Genomic DNA, 18159 nt, shown 5'->3' on the forward strand with positions numbered 1-18159 from the left:
AGGCCCGTGCAGCCCCCGCGGTGTGCGGCCCCCCCAGGATTGCCCATGCCGGAAGGGGCCACCTTAGCCCCTACTTATGCGAGTGTGAGGATGTCTTTCAGCATATCTGGCAGTGGGGCACCTCACGTTTTGCCATACCACTGGATCTAACTAGTAGAATATTGCAGGATTCTACAGCCATTATCAATTCATAGTAGGACATAGTAGCACTAGTGACATAGCACAACCCTACTGGCAGTAAAGTCTCTCATGGCTATCACCTCCCAGTTCGTTCATCCACTAGGCCTAGAAATACACAAAGCAGGAACAGACAGTCATTGAGTCCTGTTGACACTAATCTGTTAGGGATTTGAATTTAGAAATCTAAAGCACAACAACACCCCAATGGGTGTTCTGGCGCTACTGGAGGATCCATTACGGGTAGCCAGATGTGCTAACAAAGCCAATGCTTTTTCTTTCTGTTCAAGGGGCCCAGGTTCGTAGTCTGTTCAGGCATGTTAGACCCCTGTTGACTTCATTTGGGTAAGTCAGAACAGAACAGAACATTTCACTTAATTTTGGAGTTTCTCTTTTCAAATCATGTGCTGTTTTCTAGCAAGGGAGCAGTTACCACAGTTTCTGGAACCAAAATTCTATAGTTGGAGTCCAATAGCAAATGGGAGAATATGTTCCACCTGGTAGAGAATAATAGGTAAGTATTGTCTGTTGGAGTCCGTACAATGTTGGTCGCTGGGCTATTTTCGATATCTCTTCCCTCAGTTCGGGTAATAGTGATGAGCACACTTTCACAGAACATGCCAAGTTTGGGACATGACCACAATATGTGCAGAATGGTGCTGCCTCCTCCATTTTCTCAAACATTTCTACTAACACCAATATAACTTATTGTATTGTGTTTCTCGCCCCTGTGCATGCTGTCAAATTCGGTCGGGGGTATAAAAACAGAATCCAAAGTTTACGACCCAATGTATGCCCAGGTCTTCTCTTCAACTCAATGGTAAGCAAAGTCAGATTGAGGGGGCTGCGAATTGAGAGTAGTGTGGAGTCTAGAGGCTTAGGGCCCCATGTTAAAAATATTAGAATAGCAATTCCCAATTGTGATATTTTACGACTCGAAAACCGGCAATTACTATTTTGAATGTAGTAAAATATTCAGGGTTGCAGTAGCGATTAAATTTTCATCCGGATCGCTATATAGTGAATCGCAAATAGCGATTACTTAAATACACTGAATCTGCTTGCAAATAGCAAATGATACTTATGCCCCACTTTGATGATATCACATCCAGTGAGTAGTTCCCCTGTGATCATTGGAGAAGAGTGCTGTGGAAGTGTGTGAGAAACAATTCTCATCCTCCCCGAGGCTTTACCAGCCACCCTTAAATTACAATAAAACGTCACGAAAAGTCACAGAAAAGGAGGCTGGGACCAGAAAAAGAAAACGAAGTTTTCTGAAAAAGAAATGGCAATACTGGCAGAGGAGGGTGTGTCCCCCACGGTGAATTGTTCAGAAAAGCACGCCTTGCGGTGCCAGTTTTTTAAAAAAAAGTCTGTCAGGCAAACCAGCAGAAAATAAAAGATGGTATGACCTCAGATCCAGAACGGAGGAGAAGGTAGCAACCCATCTAACTGAGGCCAGAGCAACTGGAGGAGGTTTCACCCACTCCCTCCCCCTCACTGCACTTGAGGAACTTGTGAAAACAAGTTGGAACCAGAGACGGTAGAAGGCATTGGCACAATTGACACATTTGAGATTCCAGGTACCTATCAAGGTAAGTGTACTGACTACAAGATTCTAATAAACACCCCTAGATGCATATTTATCATTGTATAAACACATGACATTTAGCAACTGTGTAAATGCGTGCATATGAAACACCAAAATCGTATGGGCCACACTGAAATGCCCGTGTGAGGAAATTAACCTTGCACATGAGCAGTGCCTCATGGGAGATATAGTACATTCACAGTAGGCTGCTGTAGCTTTTCAAAAGTTTATTATTTCAACACGATACAATGAAACCCATATTACACAGTCAGTACAGTAAATAATAATGATTCAATGTTCAAACAGATATCCATGACCATGGGAGTGATGTTTTTGAAAGTGAGGGTTTTGAGAATATCCCAATGAAACAGGATGAGCCACCTGTCGATGAGTGTCAAGACACAACTCCCCAGTTGCCACCACTGAGTCCCACAGTGCAAGTACAGTCACAATCATCCAATGTACTGGGTGCAGGAAGCACTCGGAGTCTGAGCCAGGAACCTGTAGTCAGGCCAAGAGAACTGTGAGGCAGGCGTAGACATTGCAGGAGCCGTGTTTCTACTAATACATCCTGTGCAAACATTGAAAGTGGTGGCATCTCACAAAATGTGCAAGTGGTTGGTGGCTTGGAGGTATCGATGCTCAAAGTTCAGCGCTTACAGCAGGGGGGAATAAAGGTGATTAATAATAAACCTAATAATATTGATACAAGTATGGCAACAGGATTAGACAACATTACAACAACCCTAGCAGCACAGATTTATAGTCTTACAGAAGCTGTAAAGACCCTATGTATAGATATCAATGCCAACCATATACAACAGAGACACAGGGAACATAAACAGTTGACCCGTATTGGTGGATTGACAAGAGCAATAAACAGACTTGCACATGGGACATCTGTGTTGTCGAGGTGCACTGTCAACCTTCAGGTTGAAATGGGGCGCTACCGCAGAGATGTGGCTCGTGGGCTAGTACAGATCACAACATTGGTAGAGACATTACAAACCACTCAGATAGCAGGTGTCAGGCTGGTAGTACGTTCATACAGTGAGAACTGCTCAAGTGCCAATAGCATATTTGTCAATGACACCATGAGCGTGCATGAAACCAGACGTCACACTGATGTAGGAGTAAATATGGTTGCCAACACATTTGGTCATAGCAGACGTAGGCCAAAGCCTGATATCCTTGTGCATATGTTGATTATCCTGTTTGTCTCTACACATATGTCAAACTATGTTTCAAGACTACTTATGACATGATGTAATGTCATTTTCTAAGCTTACATTCCTAGCAAAACATAGGGATAAAGATTGATTTACGTTTACCTGAACGAAATGCCTTTGAGTTTCGTTCAATAATATTTTGTCAATAGTTCACTCAACCAAAAAAAACATAATTCTTAGTTTTGGTAGCCCAGGGCCTTTTACCCTCTGGGGCTCCCAGTACATCATGTTGCAGAATGGTGGTAGCTGTTCTTCTTCCTCGTCAGTTTCAGAGTAATATACAGTAACTGTTAAACCTCTACGAGTTGCTACATTGTGGAGAATTGCGCATGTTGCTACAATCTTGCAGCAGATTTATGGAGAGTAATTTAGGGCACCGTCACTCTTGTGCAGGCATCTGAATTTACTTATCAGTATTCCAAATATCAGTTCAATCAAACCTCTGGTTTTCCTATGTGCCCCATTGTAAAGATGCTTACTTTGTGTGGATGGATTCAGTTATAGCGTCATTCTCCATGGACATATGGCATATGCACTATCACCTGAAATAGTAAAGTATATTTTTACACATCACAATTACGACTGTTATGCTTTTAGTTTGCAATCAAAAGATAACAGAGGCTTATTACCCAAAATGTATGCATCATCAAACTCTCCACTTTGTAACCTTGCATGGATGCCACTGTGTCAGAATATGAATGAATCATGAGTGCTACCAGGGAAATGCGCTACTATGTCTGTAATCACATGTTTTGAATCACACACCGCATGGATATTCATGGTATGAGTATTTTTCCTGTTGCGGAAGAGACACTCAATGGCAGAGGGTGGGCATACTGACACGTGTACCATCTACATATCCAATGACATCTGGAAAGCAAACTATCTGGTAAAATTGGGGCTTGGTTGTATACAGTTCGTGTTAATTTCTAGGGAAGTATACGTAGGTATTGATTCACAATAACATAACAAAGAATCAAGGAGTGCATGAAAAAATTGCAACAGTGAACTCTGGGACACACCGCCATGTGCTGCATTCACACTTTGACAGCTACCGGACGGTAATAGATGCAAACTGTATAACACCTGCAAGTGGGTGAGGATTGCATTACTGCATAAAGTGTGCTGCTCAAGCTAAGGCTTTAATTCAGCAAGTAGATCTAGGATGACTTCATTTCTTAGCCAATACTTGGTTTATATCTCCTGCTCTTTTTGTTCAAAAAGTGTGACCCTCCATCTGAAGATACTCTCTTGCCTGCACCACCTTCTCTGCAAAGCAGCCAAATCCTAATTTCTGTGCCATGAGATACAGAGCAGCCATTTTGGAAAAATCAGATGCATTCTGGGTCTGTTTATATAGTTTGTACACGATTACTGCCTGGGTCAAGGTGGTGGTAAATTGCTTGTCCTGTTTGCTTGTTTTGCGGCTATCCACTGTTTGCGACTGTGATGAACATATGAGTAGCGAATTTCAAATAACGATTTCTTATTTGCACTTCAGTATTTCAAGTAGGTAAATCACTGAATCAGTAACCATACCCAAAGCTATATTTAGGGCTGTGAATGGGTTTCATATATTCCATTTTCATTATTTTGCAACTGGCATTCAGTTTGTGACTAAATACCGATTTGCAATGATTCTGTAGATATGGCCCTAAATGTCTTGTTGTGAGGGTTTGGAGGAATTTTTCAAAAGTCTCTTCCTTTTCAGGGATTCTGTATATAGTTTTGATATCATCAAAAGATCGAATTACTCTATTGTGATAGGACTGAAAAAAAACGTGTTTTCCACACCTGAAAACATGTTCTGTCAAAGCCTTACCCTCCTAAATCTACAGAAAAATATCTCTCCAAGAGATGTTATAGCTCTCTTGACCCACAACAACTTGCCCTCTCTATGCCATCCTCCCCACCAATATGTTTAACCTGCAAATTAGGGCTCAGCGCCTGCCCGAAGACACCTGGGTCTCCGCAGCTGACATTCAGTGTCTTACGCTAGAGTTTATCTGTCTCCTGGCTAGGCAGTTCAGACATCTACAGGCAGCATGGCGGAGATGCATCAAAACAATCTCCTTACTTGCTGCAAACACTTCTCTGCTTAGCTTAAGATGGTGTTGCATGTTTGTCACCAGTGTCCAGGCCTTTGTTGCTTTCCACCTTTCTGGGATGGTTGTTGGGGACATATTAGCCTCCATCTTGCTCAGACCCTGAGTGGTGCTTGCTTCTTCCAGGGAAGCTAGGGCATATACTTTGACATCCCAAAGAAAAAGGGTCCGGATGGGTATCCCGGGGGTTTAGGGACAGGTTTGGGGTAAAGGGAGTGTCAAGAACCGGTGGGAGAGATTGATAGAGCCAAATGCTCCCTTCTTTTCCAGCTGCAGCCGATGACCTCAACCGGAAGTGAAGCAAACGTAAAAGGAAACAAACTTTCGCACATCGGAGACATGTTAAAAGGACGAGACGAGGTGGCCAAGAGGGAGATAGAGAGAGGAAGTTGCGCGGGATGGAGGAAGATGCCAAGCCCAACTTCTCACAAAGAGGAGCAGCCATAAGAGGAGTGGTGTTCAATGGACGTCTCGAGGGAAGAGTACGTGAGACTGGAGAACACCTAGAGGAGACGGCGGCAGCGGGAGAGGGCGCGAGGACGCCCGAAGAGGGGAAGAGAAGTCCTGGTTACCAACCCGCTCCTTTTCCAAGCCACGTCCCGGGGAGGGCGTGGCTTTCCCAGGTGCATGAGAGGCTGTGGAGCAGGGCACATCCAGGGGGAGGGGAGAGGGAAGGAGGTTCTGTGGGGAGGAGGGGGAATGAGAAATGAGGGAGTGGGAAGGGAGATGGGGAGAGGTCTTCCATAATCCCTATCACATTCCATAAGTGACACCTGGAGCATGATAACCTAAGGGTCATCACTATCACTTATAGAATAACCACACCAAGTCCACGATAAAGGAAAGAGCACTCTATTTAGCCACCAGGCACTCGGGTGAAAATTAATGAAAGCAGTGACTTACCTGGTCTTTTACCTGGTCTTTTTCTTTCCTATTTTTATCTTTTCCTCTTTATGAGGGTGTCGGTAGATAGAAGACTCAAAGCCCTGAAAGAGAATAAAAGAAAACACTTGAGAATAAGCATTACGGACTTTACTTCTTTCATTCGTACTCTATTGTTGTTTTGTCCTTTCTGAACAGACATACTAAAACAGTATATGACGTTGTAAAGAGCCTCAAATAAAGAAGAAAGCAACAAGTAAACGGTAAACGTAAGTACTGAGGGGCATATTTACAAGGGCTTTATCTTTTTTGGCTTTTAACCCCTTCCCCGCTCATGACGGAACCGCTCCGTCATGAGCCACGGTTGTCGTGTGCTCATGACGGAGCGGTTCCGTCATGCCACGACCGTTGGCGGCCGCTCCGCCTACGCGGCGCTGTTTCCCCGCCTGTGCGGGGTGACAACGCAACTGGGCGGAGTCATGACGGAACCGCTCCGTCATGAGCACAGCTCAACCGTGGCTCATGACGGAGTGGCTCCGTCATGAGCACAGAGCCACCGCGCTGCCCCCCCGCACCCCCCAGCGCCGCAGCGAAGGGGTTAAAGCCAAAAAAGCGGAGATAAAACTATCGCCCTATTAACAAGAGGGTGCTAACATGCATTAGCGCATGTTAGCACCCTTTTACCCAGAGCCTCCTTTGCATCTCTAATGAGATGCAAAGTGTGCGTCAAAGGCAGGACAACCTTGTAAATATCGCTGATGTTCACATTGCGATATTTACAAGGCTGCCTCAGCATTTTAGCACACGTTAGTTTTTGGAGAAAACCGCTTACCTATCCCTAACATTGGGGTGGATTATGCTGATATGACCCTGTGGGTCGTATCAGCAAGGTTATCACCATTTTGTAGGGAACATTGCTGGAAAGCCAGCGGTGTTCCCTGAAAAACGGCGATTTCCCCGCTATCTCTGGAATTTTTATCGCCCTGGAGTAACGTGTTGTTAATAACGCGTTACCAGAGCGAGAAATTCCAGAGATAGACGGCGATAAATAACAAAGCACTAAGCGCGCTTTGCGTTTATTTATCGCCGTCATTGTAGATATGCCCCTGAATTCTTCTATGTTAAACAATCCACACCAGATTACAGGGCGGTAAGGGTGTTTTTAGAGTTTGGGGTGGGTAGAGCCCAATGGAAGTAATATGACGCTACAAAGTTCTCACCAACCCATAATCAAGTTGTCTTGCAAGCAAAACAAATAAAATAAGCAAGTTGTCTTGCAAGCAAAACAAAAATAAGGACCACAATCCGAGCACAAGCAGCACGGAAGAACACTTATCAAGCAATCAATCAGTACATGATCGATAGTCCATGCATCACAAAAGAAACAAACACACGGAGGCACAGTTAAAGCTGATGTGCTCACACGTACTAACCGATGAAAAGCAAGAAGACAAGGGTAACAATGAAGTCAACCAATGGTATAGAATGGGTGGGTCCAGAGCCATTTTTACGTTTTTTAGGGCACAAAAGATCTAAGCAATACCACAAAGCATGCGCTTTCTCAGACCAGACCTAAAAATAGGCTGCCATCTGAGGGGGAGTGACCTGTTTGAAATGCTGCAGTGCTGCACTAGGCAGTGAAACTAAAATAATTAAAATAAATGTGAGAAAACCATGAACACAATAAAACCCTAGTTGCCAGTTCCTGGAACCAGCATAGCAGGGAGTGATGAAGCTAAAGTTGGAGCCATCTATAACCACATACTACAAGAAATCCAACATTGTCCTCAACAGTCTCAGTGGGAGGCATTCAAATGGAATTAAACTGAATCCACTGCTGGGGTTTGTATGCTGAATCAGATCATAAAATGCAATTATGTACTTTAATCATTTATCGTCAAAAATGCTCATTATCTCAAAATTTTCTGTAGTGGTCACATCATGGTGTAAATAAATACATGAACGCTTTCTTATGTTTTATTTTACGTCTGTGGACAAGCGATGTATCATCTGTTTATGTTTATATTATGATTTACAAGAGCTTCAATCACTTTGAAAATAGTTCATTGTTGCTCCATTCCTTTGAGCATTGTCTTCCATTCCATTGAAGTGCCTCTAGTGTATTCTCTTCATCATCGATATAAACGTATTCTTCCTCTACTCTCATTACACTATCCTCTCACCTGTGCTTTAAACGGAATTAGAACATTGGAATGTTGGGAACGCCATTAAAATCAATGGCGTATCTTCGGGCTTCTAATGGTTGGTATAAGCTCGGAGCTCCAACATTCCAATGTTCCTTTGTTCACAGCTGTGGCTGTGAACAAAGGCTTCAGGAAGCCTGAGGGGATTTCAATCCCCTCGCGCTCCCTGAAGCCTTTGTTTTATTTGTTAGACCATTCTGCCCTCTAGGGCAGAATGTTCTAATAGCCTTATAGCCCTTCGTAGCTGGGCTCTACCGACTATTAAAGTCCCGCTCCCTTGATAAAGGCCCTCGCCTTCGGCAAGGGCCTTTAATGCTGGAGCGGGCCTTTAATAGCCGGTATAGCCCGCTACGGGAGGCTATAAGGCTATAACATAGAAGTGCAGGTACTTATTAGCCTAGAGTGCCCTTTTCCTACAGAGAAGTGCCAGTGCTCTCCCTTAAAAAGTATTGCGCCAGTACTGAAAAGTGCTGTTGTGCTCTCCCTTTCAAAATGAAAGTACCTCGCTGAACCAGCTTATTTAAAGCAAAGCCTCTTACCAGTGGCAATATTGCATAAGATATCACTCACTGCTTCCATGTCACCTGTTCTTGAATGTAAGCAAACTAGCTCAAGTTCACCAGAGATAATCCCAAAGTGACTTTCTTCAATATCTGCTGCACGCATAGTAACTTTCAGCCTATGGAACTACCCTGAAACCTTTCCCCATGTTGATGCACAGTCAATAATTTTACTGTTTATTTCAACTCAGCCATCAATTCAGTCTCCATAGGTTATATCCTTTCGTGGGTTATTCACGTCCACGCAATAGCAAAGATATTATAACTCACCTTACCTCAGAGTAGGACTAGAGCCAATGCATCTTGATCGGACCATTATAAAAACATATTTCACAGTATCAACCACGTTCACCTTCGCTGACTCCCAAGAGTTCAGATCACTTTGACGCACCTACTGCTACACTTTGAAGAAGTAATCAGCCCTAGCTCAGCCTTGGCTACTCAGCAGAAGTTGAAGGTCATCAAATGCACACAGTTCAAGTGCCACTGACTATCTCACAGGTTGTACCATTGGAAAGGCCCCCTTTGAGCTCCCTACTTCCCATCAAACTCCAATCGCCTCCCCCAGGTGGTCTTCCTCGATTTCTCTGTCATATCAAGATCCCATTAGAGACAGACTTTCTACATTTACACCACAAACCAGAGAACCGCCTATAGACATAGTCACTTTGCCTTCTATAAAGCCTTAAATTTCCCACTTTTAGTATCTAATGCCCTGGGCTTGATCGCAAAAGGTATACATCTGAATACTACAGATTTTTTACACCAAATGTAGTGCAGATTTAAGCATATTGTGAACTTAGAAACCTTTGGAAAAGTACCCCATGAAGCAGTACCAGAAGTGCAAGTGTTCAGTAGGACTCCTGGTACAAAAAATCTGAATACCTAATTTTGTCTATCTGGGGTCAGTTTTGCATGAATAAATGTACACAGCATAAAACACTGGATGGAAAAATAACTCTGAATATGTGCAATTACACTTTAAATTCCTTCACTTTTTTTCTCCAGGAAACATATATTTTTCTGTTGATGAACACCTTTCTCCACACTCCCACTAGAAAGGCGGGGCCGGCATCGGCCACGCCGAAGGTATGGCGGGCGTCCCGGCCCCCGATGACCATACCTATCGCGCGCTTTGATGATGCGACAGGTGCGTCCCCGCCATTAATTGGTCTAGGTCTGGGGGCGTGACCCGGAAGTGATTGAAAGCACTTCCGGGTCACGCACTTTGGCTAACACCAGGCCAGTTAGAACTGGCCTGGGCTGGAATCTGGGCAATAAAAGGCTGGGGAGCGGCGGAGTCTGCCTCTTTGCTCGCCGCTCCCTCAGCCTGCCACTAGTCATACCAGCCGCGCTAGGAGGCGGTCATTTAATTTTGTCTTTTATCTTGCAGGAATCGGCGTGTAGCCATGGGCAGATCGCTGCCCGCTAATGAGGTGTTGGGAAACGACGGCCTCAAGTAGGGTTTTTTTCAATTGTTCTTTGTTTTACAGGCTGAGATCGGCGCGGCAGGAGAGGCTCTAGTGATGCGCAATGGAGCGGTATTGGAATTTGCGAGCAGTCTCGAAATGGACGACCGTGCCTTCTATGTGTGTTTTTAGAGGATTACATCTGGAGGCTCCGCTGGTGGGCAGCTTGATCCACATCGGTACTGCGTTCGTCCAAACGGCCCTGGGGGCACAGCGCGTTACTCTGCGGGAAGTTTCTTTCACCGGCTGCACCTGATAGCGAGCGGAGTGTAAGTATTCCCACCGCAGTATTGGGATGATTTGCACGTATTTGTTGGGCATTGTATTGCAGTGGGGCGCAGGGACGGCAGACAGTCATTTTAGAGGGAAGATGCCCTGGTCCTGAGGTACTCAGACCCCGACAGACACGTGCTGTCCGTAGCTCAGGTGCTGCTGGAGTTTGGTGCTTGTAACATAACAGGTGTCTTCGTACATGTGTATTTCAATGGTACTCATTTAAAAACATGGGCATGTTGCGTTTTTGTCTGCTGTAGTTGTGGTAGGGGTCGGCGGGCGGATGTTTGACCTTGTTTCTCGTTTTTACAGACAGCGTCACGATTTATTTTCCATTTTCTCTCTTTTATACTTTTTTTTTTTAAAAAGACTTCACCCATCCTATGAGAGTCTGTGCATGGTCGTGCCTCCTTGGCAGACATTCCCAATAATCGCACCCTGGTGCTCGGGTCACCGCAGCTGCTAATCCGATTGTTCCATTATCCCAGTAAAATTCCTCTTCGGGGGCGGGGGTGTTGTAAAAAGGGTGTGCGCGTTTTGGAGGCTGGTTTGCGCGTTAGTTGGTGATGCGCCACCTGTAAAACGCCTCCATCCAGGGGCTCTCAGTGTGGCCAAGGCATGTTCTTTAGCATCTAGGTACACAGGTGGGCAGGGATGCTGACAATGCCTGAATGGGGAGGTGTATTCTAATTACTATTGTCTGCCCCTCCATGCCTATGTGCACGAACAGCGAGAGGCGTAGGGGTGCCGTCTCCGCGGACATTCCTGAGTTTTGTAGGCACCGGGCCAAGAAATCTGCTCGGGGACGTTTGTGCCCCTTTTTGGCTGCCCCACCTTATAAACAAGAGCCAAAAATCAGCGGGCCCCAGCCCTGTACAGGGGCTGCCTAAGTAGGGCGTGGTGCTGTAGGGGTTCAAGTTCTCAGGTGTCTGGAGTCACCGGGGCTGGCAGCCAATGGCGAAGCGGGCCTGGCGGGACCTTGCAGCTATGCAGCTCACTGCTGACACACGACATGAAATGTGAGCGCCTCGCACTGCTGCTTCCAACTCTAGTGCTCTAGACAGTGGCATTCTACCAACAACCTGAACTCACGCAGACACCATCATGCGACCCTCAATGCATAATTAAGTCCTGTTTAAAAGGCTGAGTTATTGCTTTAGTACTGCGTTTTGGAAAGTGGCGCTTTTGTACACAGGGTGTGGAGGGATACGCAGGCTCGGTTTGTCTTCGGTTCTCACCAGTAAGGGGGAATATGAACCCGAAGTTGGTGCAGGGCACCCACTATATCGAGGGGTATTATGAAAAATGTAAGTCATATAGCTACCATTTTTGCATCAAGTAAACTTAAAACATTTCTAATAAAACGTGTGGTGACTAGAAGATGGGAACATAAAGTCTTTTCTGGGAAAGGTCATAGTAGTCAGTTAACTATACTTGTAGTTACCTGCCGCAGCATTTGGACGAACATAAAGAACTGGTCTGTTTATGAACTTTATGCCCTTTGTAAAGGAGCCGTCTAGTTGGGAAATAGTCGAATACTGCCATTTAGTGGCGCGATAGTCCATCCGCAGAAAACTGTTTCCTTTCTAAAGCTTGTGACGTTTAGTTGACATGTTTATTGAAACAACAACCTTGCTCGGCCTCTGCGATGTGTGTATTATAAACCTCTTTTAGTTTTGAGTAGTCATGTATAGCATGGTGTTGAAAAGAAGATATCTTGTCAGGTAAGTCACGAGTTTATTACACATCACCAACTACGTCCAAAGCCTCTCTGACAACAGTGCCCAAGGAGGCTGCAGTAGAACGTTGACAGTAGGAGGGGGAAGGTACCAAGAGGAGAGGAATAAGGGGGGGGCAGAGCAAACAAAGATTACAACACATCTCCCTGGGCAAAGGAATATAAAAAAGCATAACAGGAAAAAACTAACTGCCAGTTAAGTAATAACATAGTCTTTGTGCCAAACAGGACTTGTAGTGTTCCTTGTAGAACTGCGAACACTGTCGTGGTTTCTAGGCAAAGGAGCATAAGTACCACCATCACTTTTTGGAGGGTCACATTTTACCACTCTGTCCATACCCCATGTTTGTCCATTATCCAAATGGACCACATTTCTTCCAACACTTGCTATCTTGATAGGCTCCGAAAACCTAGAAAAATTCCTCCTTCTGGCAGGTGGTAAGTCTATACGGACCCAATCACCTGATTCCATTGAAGGTACTTTGACGCTCTTTTTCAGGTCATACCTCAACTTATACTTCTCCTGTTGCCTCCCAATATTTCTCGCAATGTTCAACCTGTCTATGTTGCAGTTGTAGGTATTACACATCCACCCTGCAGTGAGAGTGGTTTTAGGTTTCCTTCCTTTCAAAGACACAAACGGAGAAATATGAGTGACAGTGTTGGGAGCCGTACGGTACGACCATATCATTTCTTGTAGTGCTTGTTTGGCTGGAATGCCGGTGGCCTCTGCTCTTTGTATGCATTCTTTAATGACCCTGTTCATCCGTTCCACAAGACCATTGGCTCTCGGACAATACAACGCTGTTTTCAAATGGTTGATACGTAGGTCAGACAAAAATTTCTTCATCAACTCTGAGGTAAACTGGACTCCATTGTCCGTCACTATGGCATCAGGAATACCTTCGTCATAAAACGTTTCTCTTAAAAACTGAATCAAGACCTTGGTATCAATCATATTCACCCATTTGGTTACTACCCATCTAGAGTGATAGTCTACAAGGACCAGGATAAATCGGTCTGAGGCTTGTCTTAGGTTTAACGGCCCAATAATGTCCAATGCCAGTTTGGACCATGGACGGTCAGGAACTTCAACGGGTGATAAAGGAGGTTTCCTAGTAGACAGAGTCTTGTCACTCTTGGCACAGCTCTCACAGTTCTTTACTACTTCCTCTACTTCTTTGTCCATGCTAGGCCACCAGTAACTTTCTCTTACTTTGTTTTTTGTTAAACTCCGCCCTAGATGACCCACATGTGCTAGGGTAATGATTTTGTTCCTCATACCTTCAGGGGGTACAATTTTCTCCCCCCTATGTATAGTTCCATTTATTTCAACCATTTCGTGTCTAACTTCCCAGTATTTTCCAACCAGGTCATTTAACATGCTCTTTTGCTCTGGCCAACCCTTGTGGATGCATTATTTTACTGTTTTTAATGTGTCGTCTAGTTCTTGTTGTTCTTCCCATTCTTCCTTAGTTAAACCTGTTACTTCTAATACAATCACATCACTCCCCTCCTCCTTCACATCATCGATGACTTTTAAAGGGGAGCGAGAAAGGAAGTCAGCAATTACATTTGTTCTCCCAGGTACATACTCTACTTTGAAATTGAACCCTTCTAAGCCTATCATCCATTTAGCTATTCTAGGGGTTAGCCTAATGGACCCCTTGGTCGTGAACACATATGTGAGTGGCTTGTGATCCGTTTTGATAGTAAACGGTATCCCCCAAAGAAAAAACTTAAAATGGTTAACAGCCCAAAAACACGCTAACGCTTCCTTCTCGATGACCGAGTAGTTTTGTTCCGCGCCTTTTAGGGTTCTGGATGCGAATGCTATCACTTGCTCAGTGTTTCCTACTTTTTGTGTAAGGCTGGCTCCCAACCCTTTATTACTGGCATCCGTGGACAGGTAAGTAGTTTTAGTGGGATCAACCCTACCCAGGAAAGGAGCTTGGGTAATGCAATTTTTTATGTCAGCAAAAGCTCCCTTGCAGTTTTAATTCCAAACAAATGGTATTTTATTTTTTAGAAGATTTCTCAACGGTTCTACTCTGCTGGCATAATAAACTTAGAGTAATATTCAGATAACCCGAGAAAGGATTTTAATTCCTCTGCATTAGTGGGAGCAGCTGCTTCCATTATTGCCTCCACTAGGTTCATTTTAGGTTTGATACCTTCACTGGAGATGGTGTGTCCCAAATATTCTACAGACTTTACACCTATTTGGCATTTGTCTCTTTTTAAGGTAAGACCTGCTTGACTCAATTTTTTCAGGGTACTTCTCAACCTGTCATTGTGCTCAAGCTCATTTTTTCCAAATATCAAAATATCGTCCTGGAAGCACATCGTGCCTGGGGCATCTTTGAGTACATGCTGCATGATTGTTTGAAATGCAGCTGCCGCCGAGGCTAGCCCAAAAGGCATTCGGAGGTACTGAAACGCCCCTAGCGGAGTAACAAAAGAGGTTAGATGTCTGCACTCTGGATGTAACTCTACTTGGTGGTAGGCTGATGATAAATCAAGGACACTAAAATGACTGGCATCTTTGATTAAAGTTAGAATTTCATGTATTCTGGGTAGCGGGTGCCAATCTACCCAAATTTCTTTGTTCAAGTCCCTAAGATCAATGCAAAGCCTAATATCCTTGCTGGCCGCCTTGGACGTGATAACAATTGGAGACAACCATTGGGAACATTCAATGGGCTCTATGACCCCTAGTTCAAGCAGTCTGTCTAGTTCTTTTTGTAACGGTTCATGCATTAAATGGGGAATAGGCCTCCCTTTATGTGCGATGGCTTTAGCCCTGTCTTTAAGTTTTATGCAATGTTGGTAGTTTTTAAGTAGGCCCAGTTTCTTTGTGAAAACCTCCGGAAATTCTTCACAGATAGTTTGACCACACACTGATCTATCCACTAAAAGAACTTGGTCAGTGCTGTTGGGATCTAGCTTCATACCCAGATCTTTTTGATGTCTCCAACCAATTAAATTAGATCCTTTCTCTGACACATAGATTTTCCCAACTGTGCTTCTGCCTTTATACTCAATTCTCATGGTAGTCATTCCCAACAACGAGATAGGGTCTCCCCCATACCCTCTGGGTTTTATGTCAGCTTCTTCAAGAGTTCCTAATTTGTTAGGAAATAATCCTTCAAATACTTTGCCATCTAACAAAGTGTATGGGGAGCATGAATCAGCGAAGACTTTTATCGACTTGTTGTCTACCGTGATGGTGCATTCCGGAAACTTAACAGTACTGTCCTTGTCTTCGACCTGAAAAATCAACTTATTATCATCTGGTACATTTTCTGAATTGACTAAGGAAACTGTCATGGAATTATTATTACATACCCTGGCTATGTGTCCTTTCTTGCCACAATTATGGCATGTAGCACTCCTAGCTGGGCAAGAAGGACTATTAGCCAAATGTGCAGGATTACCACATCTGTAACATTTAATTTTGACACTTGAAGTGCTCACATTTTTTAGTTTAACCTCCTTTTCCTTTGATCTATCCTGCTTGACAATTGCATTAACTTCATGATATTTGGTATCCTCCCCCACATTAATTTCTTTTATGCACTCCGCTGTGTGTTCAACACTTAACGCTATGTCCACTGCTTGTTTAAGATCCGGATTACCTGTTAACAGTTTCTCTTGAATTTTATGGTTGTTAGTACACCTGACCAACTGGTCTCTGATGAGAGAATCAGTTAACCCTTCGAAATCACAAGTATTAGATAACCCCTTCAGAGCTGCAATGTATGATTTGACTTTTTCACTCTTGCCTTGAACCCTTGAGAAAACTTTATGTCTCTCCAATACAACATTTATCGCTTTCCCAAATTGTTTCTCTAACTTATTCATTGTAGCCAAATACACATTGAAATCCCCCTCACTACCTCCTTCATCCTCAGTATCAGGTCCTTCCAAATTATTATAAATGTTCCTACCCTCTATTCCTAGATTATGTAGCAAAATATGTTGTTTCCTGAAATTAGAAAATTTTTCTCCTCCTATCGCAACCAAGTATGATTCAAATATGACTCTCCAATCTTTCCAACATATGGCTGGATCTCCCTCTTCATTGAGGAAAGACGGAGGTAACGCCATATTTAACGCAGCCATACTGGGAACCCTGACTGGAAAACACACCACAATAAGTAGTGAAAATAATGACAAAATGGAAGGCAGCAAAAATGAGAACAATAATGGTAAAGACAATTTCCACAAGAAAGCAATAACACTTACCCAAACGGATACTATACCATAAGGTAAAAAAAACTTTTTGGGGAAATATACAATGTGACTGAAAAACCAATTACTTTTTATATGTATATATACCTCATAGGAATAATAGGCAAAACAGGTTGTGCCTATCAGCGTGAAGAACAATGTCACAAACCCCCCTGAGAATGCAAATTTCCTCAATGACAGGCGAAGAGGCTGTGCCCATCAGCGTTGACGAAGGCAAAACAAACTGTGCCTGTCAGCGTGTAGAACATTGTCACAAACCAAACAGAGAATGCAAATTTCCACAATGACAGGCGAAGAGGCTGTGCCCATCAGCGTTGAAGATTTTGTGGAAACTGAGGAACAGAAATAACTATTTTTCCTTCAAAATGCAAATTTCCACAATGACAGACGAAGAGGCTGTGCCCATCAGCGTTGAAGATTTTGTGGAAACTGAGGAACAGAAATAAACTATTTTTCCTTCAAAATAACTTCTGAACGAAACGAAGAATCTGCTGAAAGGAAAATTAAACCACCAGGGGCGCTCGTCTGCCGAAATCTCCTCAGAACATGGAAGAGTCTGGTCGAGAAACGGGAGAACGGGAGGCAGAAACACCAGGATACTCCCAAAATCGGCTCACACACGGTAACTCCCAGGATCAGGGACCCGCTGAGGAGAACCGGAACGGGTGAGCTGCAAAACGCGGCTGAAGAGCGAGTGGCACGAAGCGTAGCTGCGCCAACCCAGCAGGGAGACCAGCAAGGAGTTCCACCCTGACCGTAACTGCGGTGAGGCACAGACTGATGGGAATATCGACAGTCACACACAACCTGGCACAGCAGCTGACAGACCAGCACAGGTGATGGGAACACGACCCGGAACAGCACCCAAAGGCAGGAAGGCCAACAGAGAATAGCACACTGGCAATCACCCCGGCAGTCACCAAACAGCAACACAGCAAGAAGCTGACCAACCAGTGCAACGAACACCGTGGAAAAGAGTGAAAACTCACTTGATTGGAACCGGAACACCGAAATCACAGTCCGACCATCGGTGAAGCAAAAATTCTTTATGGCAGAAAGAATGGATGGAGAAATGCCGACAGCTGGGGATGGTGATGTACTGCCCCCACGCAGTATTCGTCGCCAGTGTTGAAAAGAAGATATCTTGTCAGGTAAGTCACGAGTTTATTACACATCACCAACTACGTCCAAAGCCTCTCTGACAACAGTGCCCAAGGAGGCTGCAGTAGAACGTTGACAGTAGGAGGGGGAAGGTACCAAGAGGAGAGGAATAAGGGGGGGGGGGCAGAGCAAACCAAGATTACAACACATGGCCAGGAGACTTTCAATTGTTGGTAGCAAGGTCTTTTCGTGTGAACGTTTCACAAGTCGCACTGACAAACTTTACTGAGCTTTCAAACTCCACCAGTAAGTTATGTTCTTTTCTCGTATGATTAAATTATGTGAAGAGGGAGGCGTGGCCAAATAATTACAATGTATCATCCTATTTTTCCGGTACTTGTGGGAAATAAAAAGAACTGTTGCTATGCCATAAATGGAAGGGCCTCACCATCTTCCTATAATGTATATTGTAGTGTATAAGCTATCTATACAAAGATGGTCTTGTTCAGCTGTTTGAATGGCGTTAGGCAGCTACCATAAAGATTACAAAACTTGCCTCACCACCAGAGAGAATTG

At 44.2% G+C, this 18159-nt stretch overlaps 1 long non-coding RNA gene across 1 annotated transcript in view; it reads right to left on the minus strand.

The window, feature by feature from the left end:
- Positions 1-1989: 1989 nt before the first annotated feature.
- Positions 1990-18159, minus strand: part of LOC146789808 (uncharacterized) — a 28190-nt gene continuing 12020 nt past the window's right edge. Inside the window, exons 2-3 of the long non-coding RNA XR_014970170.1 lie at positions 6006-6088; positions 1990-3539 (exon numbers count right to left, since the gene is read on the minus strand). This is a non-coding gene — a long non-coding RNA (uncharacterized LOC146789808). The remainder of the gene's footprint in view (positions 3540-6005; positions 6089-18159) is intronic.

The sequence above is a fragment of the Triturus cristatus genome, chromosome 10 (genome assembly GCF_964204655.1).
Source record: "Triturus cristatus chromosome 10, aTriCri1.1, whole genome shotgun sequence".
NCBI lineage: Eukaryota > Metazoa > Chordata > Amphibia > Caudata > Salamandridae > Triturus > Triturus cristatus.